Source organism: Solea senegalensis, linkage group LG3 (assembly GCF_019176455.1).
Source record: "Solea senegalensis isolate Sse05_10M linkage group LG3, IFAPA_SoseM_1, whole genome shotgun sequence".
Classification (NCBI taxonomy): domain Eukaryota; kingdom Metazoa; phylum Chordata; class Actinopteri; order Pleuronectiformes; family Soleidae; genus Solea; species Solea senegalensis.
Window position 1 is genome coordinate 29,979,281 of NC_058023.1, and position 9,392 is coordinate 29,988,672.

A 9,392-nucleotide genomic window follows, 5' to 3' on the forward strand; every position below is an offset into this window, starting at 1 on the left:
CGTAGAATACAAGTAGTTGTGACGGTAATTGTGCCGAGAAGGGACAGCGAAGGCCACAGTTAGCCGATTCTAATTGTGTATTCACGTCAGAAGTTTGCATGGCCAACGTGCACTGGCCACTTTAATAGGTACACTCCTTCAACTGCTTGTAATTGCAAAATGCATTGAGATGAACTGCTGAGTAGTTCAGAAAATGTTGATCTCCTGGGATTTGCACACACAACCAATCTCTAGGGTTTACAGAGAATGGTCTGCAAGAGAGAAAATATCAGAAAATGCAGAGATGAATGGCCAGACTTGAAATGTATAACAACCCTCACCCGGAGCCACTCCTTCCACTTAAGGTGCCCTGTGTACCTAATAAAGTGGCCGGTGAGTGTATATCGAGATATTGTATGTGATCTATCCACTGCGTCCGTATCTATTAATCATAAACTAGCAGCAGCTATCAGATCCCTCCAACCCAGTATCTTGAAACAAACAAGGGTGCACTGCACACTGAGCACTGATGAAATCTAAGGAAAAAAGGCAGAGAGTGTGTTTGTTATATTCTGCAGGGAGGAAGACAGCGCGGTTTAAATGGGAATACGAGAGCAAAAGAAACTGTATTAATTATGTCCTCGTCTCATGTCTTCGAGGCAGCTTGATATTTGCCAAAACAGCTAAGAAAACTGACTGAAAGCGGAGCAAATTAAAAGAGGTCAGACCACGGCTCGTGCTCAGAGGAGGAGAGAAAATATGATTTGACTCCGAGGGAAATGTCTGAGCTTCATCCTTGAAAGTTTTGCTCGCGTGTGTCTGTGCGTAAGTGGAATGAGTGAATCGGAACAACCCTTCTCTCTGTATATATAAACCAGGTGTGTCTGTCCATGTCCTTGACACAATTAGAGGACTGTCACCACATGCAGCAAATCCCACCTGTGGACACAGTCTCTCTGTATCTCACATATGCACACAAACACATCTTTACCTGCCCATCTGCCTGAAGCTGCTGGGTCAACGGCCATTCCCGTGCTGTGCTCGGTCTATGAAAAGAAGCAAAATGAGGGGATGAGGACAGAAATAGATGAGGCATAAACATCCCTCGCTTCCTCGCCATGGACTGTTTTGACTAATGAGCCCAGAATTGCAGAGGGGTCAATTCCCAAAGAGAGCAGAGGGTGACATCAATGCCCCCTTCTCCTTGCCCTATTTCTCTTTTTAATGTGTCCCCACTAAGCTGTGGAACACCTAGTTTGTGCATTGCAAAGGAATTTCTAACCACGAGTGTCAAAATCACATTTACTTCATTTTAAATGCATAATACAAGGACATTGACTCTGGAAAGTGAAAACTTAAAAGAGGATTTGGTTTCCCCTTAAACTCTTTATCTCAAAATGCGCCCTAATTACCACATCTGGTGATTTTTTTGAGCTTGACCCTTAATCCAAAACTACTCCACCATAGCTGCTCAGCGGCTAACTGTTGGCACTAACTGCCATGTACTGGACATTTTCCCGGTGTAAATGTGCCAAGTGTTCCTGGGAAAGAGCCAAGCAAACACTTAGCCTGTTCAAATAAAAGAAAAAAAGAAAAAAAAAGAGTTAAGGTTATCTTGGCAGGAAGAGAAGCCATGTTTAGCTATGTTGCTAATGTTAGCTAATGTTAGCATTTAACTCGTTTCGTGGTTTGTGGCCCACAGAATGACCCACCTTTAATTTTAGCAATAATAGTTCCATCTTCATCGCTTCCACTGTGTTACCGTGTTGAAATACCTGCACGCAGACTGGCACTTTGATGTTTTCAAGTGGTTCTCCCAAAGACACAACAACCATGTTCCTCTCTGTCTCCTTCTGTCTTCAAGGGCCTCTCATGGATTTCTCTCATCCGAAATCACCTCCTGACCAAGGTTATTATAGCTAGCGAAAAACTAATGAAAAGGAAAATTGAATAAACATTTTCATTAACTGAAATAAAAAATAAATAAATTACTAACTGAAACTGAATTGTGTGTTATAAGACTACCTTTCATACATTTCATACATAATACCTTCGGGTTCATATGAAGTGCATTTATTTTTTATCTGCCGGCAATTTTGAAAGCTTGTACTGTATTTTCATTCATAATGTTAAATTCATGTTGGCATGTACGTATTGATATGTTGTTTTTGATTCAGAGTTGGTTGTTCATTTGTCCAAATAGATTTTGTAAAATGGCGTCTTTTGGTATTGTTTATTTGCCACAATAACTTATTATGACCTGGCAAATAAACTAAACTAATAATAAAGTCTTATTTCTGTTCTACACAAGCTTTGGCTCAAGGCACGCATCTAATGAGAAACAAATTAACTTTCCTGTTGTAATTTGTAAATGAATGTGACTCGCATGTATATTAGGTAGTCATTCTATTTTCTAACATTGTGCCTGAATATAAATAGTTTGCCTCAGTGGCCTTACAAAGGGTTAGGCCTTACAAAGGCCTTACAATCTTAACAGTCTTGTATAAAGTACTTTAAATGTTTGTCAAAGTATCTTACCAGAAATGACTTTAGTAGAAGTTGAAGTCACTTATTTTTATAATATTACTTAAGTAAAAGTCTTAAAATATATGACATTTACTGTACTTGTGTATAAAAATGTAATTTTCTGATATAAAATGTACTTTCCCAAACACTTGCTGGCAAAAACTCTGGCAAAACTATAGTGAAAAGTAGCACATCAAGACCAGAAAAGTTGTATAAATAATGTAAGGATCATTACCAACTCTTCTTCTTCTGATTTTATTTGGTAGTAACGAGGACCAACGATAGTTAGAGGAAATGTACTGAAGTAAAAATATACAATTTATTTAGGAAATGTAGTGCAGTAAAAGTACATGTTTTTATCAATAACAAAGTATAGATACAGCAAAAGTATTTGTACTTTGTTACATTCCAACACCGTGTATATCAGTAAATAATTATGATTTTCCTTTAAGTTTATACAGCATAAATTTGCGTTTGTGTGTCCTGAGGTACCCCTGTTCGAATCTCTGTGAACTTTGATCTAAATGACATGTTTGGCACGGAGCAATCATGTTCAGCAAACAGCTGTTGTGGACAGATAAAAGGTCAACAAACTAAAGGACAATTGATGCAGATACTGAAGTGATCTCATTCATTTAAAGATGGAGGGCAACAAGAATACATGGTGCCTGCACACTGCAGTAGGCCCTTTCTTTCATAAAACGTGCCTGCAGTATTTATACGTGGGTGAGTCAATGTAGGTCAGAATATGCTGTGATTTGAGGGTATTGCGTGCACGACTGTGCGGTCACTGTGGGTGTCCGCGGGTTAACACGACCACCCGAGTGTCTTTTGGCCTCTTGGCACTCTTTACAAATGAAGGTCGCAGCAAAAAAAACAATCATGGGCTCCCCTCTCCCCCTCTCCCCCGCTCACCCTGCCTCATCCCACTTCTTCTTCCACTTGACACCAACACAGTTTTCCATGAGATATTTTAATGAAGGAAGAAAAGGTGGAAATAACAAATTTAACAAAAAGGTGCACACAAGAATTTAGGAATAACTTCAATCGTGCAGCTCGGGCACTTTGTTCTCCTTAAAGTGGGGATTTGTTTTGTATTTTAACATTTTTTCTTGGTCTAGGAAATTTCAAAATGTGTATTATCTGTAATTCCAGCCTGTCATCACTCTTCCTATGAAATAAAAGAGACTTTGAGCATAACAAATCCATTGTTCTGCTACATTGACCTGCTTGTAAAGCACAAGATGGATGCTGTAACTCACTACCTGCTGCCACCTACTGTACACACACATGCATTTCACATTCTCATCAATTTTTGTGGGATTAAAGTGATTTAAATCATAATGATTCATTTTTAAAATAGTCACAATAGCATTTATATACATGCATAGCTCAACTCAATACTGCTCGGTGGCTTTGAATATTTAGAAAACACTGACTGAATTCAAATTTAAACGTCTTACACCATGGGTGGGCAAAAATATTTTCCAAAGAGCCACGCTGACATTAATGAAGCAAGCGAAGGGCCACAAAAACAAGGTTTTAAAGAAATAAAATCTAACATTACATATATTTATACATATATATATTATACTTTTTATATACTTTTTATGGCGCTTCACAGATACTGACCATTGTCTCTTCACATCAGATTTTGAACCAATGTTTGTGAAAGAATATTTAAACGAGGCAACTTTTTATTGTTTCTGAGTTGAGCAAGAGTCAACTTGAGGTAACCTGTGGGGACGTCACAGGCTGAATAAAGCTGGTTTTGCGGGCCACATCCGGCCCCTCGCCCATGTGTGTCTCACACCTACCTGTGGCCTCTTGCAACAAAAGCATATACATGACAAGGGAGTGCTTTCGATGCTAATATTTAGCATAATGGTGACTTATCTACATGCCCACCACCAGCAACTCACTGTGAAATCACTTTGATGCTCCACCCATGGAGTGGAACACATTCACACTTCAGTTGCTCAGTTATTCCAACAAAAGGATCTCTGCCGGAATTCCTGCTCATGGAAGGTTTAGTAGCTTCTTCAGTTTCAGTTTTGATTCATGTGAAGAGCTTTTCTGTATTGTATTGTATTGTATTGTATTGTATTTTTATTTTTATTTTTATTTTTATTTTTATTTTTATTTTTATTTTTATTTTTATTTTTATTTTTATTTTATATTTCTTAACTGAGCTGTTGTGAATGTGTGCTTCCCCCCTGGGGGAGGAATAAAGTCATTCAATTCAATTCTAATCTGATGTCAGGCAGTTGCTCACACCAAAACACACATATGAAAACCGTGATGTGACAAACTCCACACACCAGCTCCTTTGAACAACTTCCGATAAAAAAAGGCTGTTTCCAAAAGTGCTATCAGAGGCAAATCAAGATGAATCTTGGCCAGTTGCCCCCGTCTCTTCATGTGGAGCCAAGAGACCAAATTTCCTCCCTGCAGTGAGTATCTCTGCTAAAGTGGAGGCAGACAATGGCAACAATAAAATGCTTCCTTCTGGAAATACAGCAGTATTGCGCGTAACAGAAAACCTTCCAGTCTCCACAGAAAGGTCAGGGGTCAGCTCTTTGTGGGGATGGTGGTGATTGAACTTTGTGAGGACCATTCAAGGTTTTTTTTGAGCCAGGAGAACATCTGCAGCAAGAGGTTTGAACATCTTACACAAGGGTCATAAGGTTTGTTTTACATCTCCCCCCCACCTTCTTCTCCACCAATAAGACTAGGAATTGAGCTTAAATATGCATTTGTGATATCACATTTCTGATACCCAAGTAGAAAGCATGAATGTGCTTCTTGATTGGTTGTCTCAAGGTGTGAAATTACAACCAGAGACAGCACTCACTCTCCCGGGGAGAGGTCGGAAGACAGGGCTTAATGTCTTTTGAGAGGCTGGTACTTGAATGAATGAAAGTACTGTTATTTTGAGAAGATCCACAGTGACATGACATATTTTATGATATTTGGTAGTGCATGGAGTTAATATGAGAGCAGAAGCTGCTTCATTTTTGACTGCAAGGGGACAAAAACTATGGCTGGCTAAAACTATTCTGTAACCTTTACTGCTCTTAGTAATTTGATATAAATGTTTTATTAAAAGCAGGAGTCTCAAAACCAAATGACTTGGGGCCACTGGGTGTCTAGTTTGGTCACTAGGGGACCCATCAAGTGACAAAGAGTCAAACTTTAAGTGACATAGGAACCTGTTTAAGTTCAAATTGAAGCACATATTTATTTTTTGCATTTTTTTTGTCTGTATGTATTTCCCTGAAATCTTTGTCACATGTGTGTATTCCCTTGGGCAATATTTACAAAATCAAAAGCTTTTGTAAATGTTTTCTGTGATGGTCACAAATCTTGAATTACCTTCCCTTAAAAAGAATATCCCAGAGAGCTGCAAAGAAATTACTGTGTGCGGGCTTTGGTGTTAATTATAGAAGCAGAGGTCGAGTTCTGAGTCAAATATTTAAGCTGGAGCTTTAATTAACTGTGCTGTGACAGTAAACAGTTCTTAAATTCTATTCAATTATATTTAATACAGCCAGGAAAATGATTTACTTTGTTTGATGAAGACTTGGTTTCCTTGTATTATTTGCGTTTGTGTAGAACAGATTCACTTGTCTGTGTGCAAAAACACTCCCAAGCAACTAAAGGAAATTAATTGGGAGTGAACAAACTCAAGTTTCTTCAACCAATGAAACAAACCATGAAGTAATGGGGAACTCTGGGAGAAATCAGATAAAAAGTTTTTAAAAAGGCTACAACCTAGACTGCACCAAATGTAAGATCGATGCTGTGATTGCCCACAGCAGGTCCATTAATCAGCCAGCAGCAGTCCTGTCCAAGTCTCTGCTCACTAACACACAGAGCACCTTTAGACGTAATCGGCAGTTGGACCACAGGCTGAGCCTCTTACGTCGACAGTTACTGGAAAGTAACGAGCAGGCCCGGCCGAATGGAGTGAACGTGACACCACGGCAACGTTGGTGGCCATTTCCCCGCCCCCTCCCCAAAGCTATCTGCCCTCTGAATCAGACGGGCCTGAAAGTAAAGAATCCAGATAACGTCGGCATTGCAGCATTACCTCCCCCCCTGCATGCTTTTCCTTAAAAAGACATCGAACTTTAAGCGAACCCTTAAAAAGGAACCACATGTGTTTCAAACACCACAGATGATAGAGATCAATTTATCATCGCGCAGTGAGCTGCAAGCGTTTCAACAGCGTCAGTCTGTGGAGGGTCATAATCTTGCAGAGTGACCCATAAGTATGCATAGCTTCCCTCCCTGCATTTGTTTGACACTACTGCCACCACGTGGTAGCTTTAAGCATGGCAGGAAAAACTTAATGTGCAGGAGGCACATTTTTTCCTTAGTAAATTGGAAGAACTTGTTTCCATTTAAACTACCTTTAACAAATGCCCAAATCAGTCTGCTGATGTGCTATTTAACTGCAAAACTACTAGATTACTGTGTTCTGTTCTGTCCTTTGAAACATGTATGCTACTGCTCAAGTGCCCCCATTGTGGGATCAATAAAGTACAATCTTATTTAATCTACCAGAGTACTGTAGCTAAATGTGTTTAAATACATGCCCAATCATAAATGTTGTAAAACAGAAGTTTAATCCACTAGATTGACAAAGGCCTAGGAGTAACAAACCATAATTTAACTAACCCATATGGAAAATTTGGTTTGGGAAAATAAGATTTGGCACTTTTCAAATTCTAAACAAACTTAAACCAAAAAAATATTTATTTAATATGAATTTTATTTTTTTAATCAGTGAAACTCAACCAGTGATCCACATTACCATATATAGGTTGCTTATATTGATGTAATGAGTATTTTTTTACCCCTTCCATCCAAGAATACACATTGTTAGAAGTGTGTCAAGGAACAAAGGGGTTATCAAAAACTAGCATAGCAATTAATACATGTTTATGATTTATACTCAATTAAATTAGACTTGATATTTATAAATAAAAAAAACACCAGAACAAGGGTCCATTTCACTTTTAACAAAGTTCCTTTACTGAACATGTCATGAATCATCCTCCATATAAAACCATTTCCAGATTAAATACACTTTTATACACACACTATACAACAGTTTTGTCAGGACTACACACTTATTTGGTCAATGATCTTGAAAACAAGTCAATAAACCATTGGACACTGGCATGTCACCTGATGTCAGAGTCACGTGACAGCAGACCTCCGTGGTCTCCTGGCTCCTCTCAGCCGAGTCACGTGTCCTGTCAGGAGTCGGACCTGGAAAACGCTCAGACAACAGTAACTGTGGAAAGCACTCTCCATTCATAACATCACTACTGCCATCTGCGATTATGTGGTGCAACACAGAGATACCTGCCCGGGTTTACCTGGATTTCACCAGCCGTGGCCGGAGCAGAGCCGAGGTGCGTTTGGTTCGTTCCACCAGGCGGCGCAGCACAAGGCTCAGGAGCGCTCCCTAGTGGGCGGGCAGCGACCAGTGCGCCGCTGTGAGAAATAAAGCCCAACCATGAATCATGCGACACAAAATGCACATTAAATCTGGGATAACATGTTTGCAATACCAAATATGACAGGTATTTACATTTGGTAACACATCACACCTTTTTATTTGTCCGCATGTAAAAGTCAGTGACGGCACAGGCAGCCGGACCGGTTCAAGAAGGCCACGTAGACCAGTTCATCCCGGTTTACCAACACAGGTCAAACATTTCGTCGAAGTCCCTCTGTTGAAAAGCGAGGCAACTTTCATTGAAACCAGAGTCCAGAGCCGAGTACACACTCGTAGGCGACATGGAATCCGTGTATACACGAGCACAGTTGTCATTTGAAGCAAGAAATTCAGATTCAGCGTCAGTCGCTGTCATGTCGTCGTACACGTTACTCATCAAGTACTGCGTAGTGTTCTCCGGCGCCATTGCTCCTCGTGGTGCGGGACTTCCCTCGCCCGATTTCGACTTCTTGTTCACATTGCCCTTGATTTTAGCGACCTTTTTCGCCCGCTTCTGCTCCCTGTGGTAGTAGTTCCTGATGGTTGCCCGTTCCACCGCGGTCTGGCACACTTTACCAGCCTCTGTGGAGCAGAGGACCCGCCATCTTAACTTCGCTCCGGGATTCACGATTTTACGCAGCGAGCACTCCTGTTTCACGTATTTCGATCTGGTATCCATTACTTCGTAACACATGTCCGACCAAAAAAACATGTAAAGATGAATAAAATAGTTTCAGACCGAGTGGATGACTTGGCGCTTTTAGTTTTTCTTCTATAGAAAGTAGATTTTCTTGACCAAAAAACTATCAAAAACGGCAGGAATGTCCTCTCCTCAAAGTAAAACGTCCTTTTTTTAAAAAATGATAACTAAGAAATAGCAAAAAAATGTAAAACTACTCGGTGGTCAAAACGACACAGCTGCAGACGCGGCCACTCGAAGATGAAATACGTTCAGACAACGCAGACGCGTAGCTTTTGTGTAAGAGATTATACCCACAATCCTCTGTTTCCGGAAACCGACAGAATGGTGGCTTGGCGCGGTGTTGCTGCCCCCTATCGATGTGGAGTGGGACTGAGGTTTAGCGCCATGAATTGTTTTGTTTTGTTCGAGCACAAAACCGTGAGAACGCAGACTTTAACATCACATCTGTAACATCGGCGACAGTCTAATGTAAAAAAAACAATATTCAGGTACCACCCGCTACCTCCTACTTTACGAAATTATCAAGCGTTGCCTTTGTTCTGTGTGTAATCTCACTGCCTTCGATCTCCTGCTCCGTTTATGTCCTTAAATGACGTTGAAACAAACAAATGTTGTTATGTATGAATTGTTGATAGCAACTGAAATAAATGAGGGAACAAACATTGCATGTAC

At 40.2% G+C, this 9,392-nt stretch overlaps 2 long non-coding RNA genes across 2 annotated transcripts in view; both read right to left on the bottom strand.

The window, feature by feature from the left end:
- LOC122766805 overlaps positions 1–1,805 on the bottom strand; it is an 85,280-nt gene extending 83,475 nt beyond the window's left edge. Inside the window, exons 1-2 of the long non-coding RNA XR_006360108.1 lie at positions 1,692–1,805; positions 971–1,025 (exon numbers count right to left, since the gene is read on the bottom strand). This is a non-coding gene — a long non-coding RNA (uncharacterized LOC122766805). The remainder of the gene's footprint in view (positions 1–970; positions 1,026–1,691) is intronic.
- A 5,716-nt stretch (positions 1,806–7,521) lies between these two features.
- Positions 7,522–9,005, bottom strand: LOC122765848. Its single transcript, XR_006360014.1, has 2 exons — positions 8,130–9,005; positions 7,522–8,013 (listed from the first exon to the last, which is right to left on the bottom strand). It is a non-coding gene; the product is annotated as an uncharacterized LOC122765848 (long non-coding RNA).
- Positions 9,006–9,392: the final 387 nt, after the last annotated feature.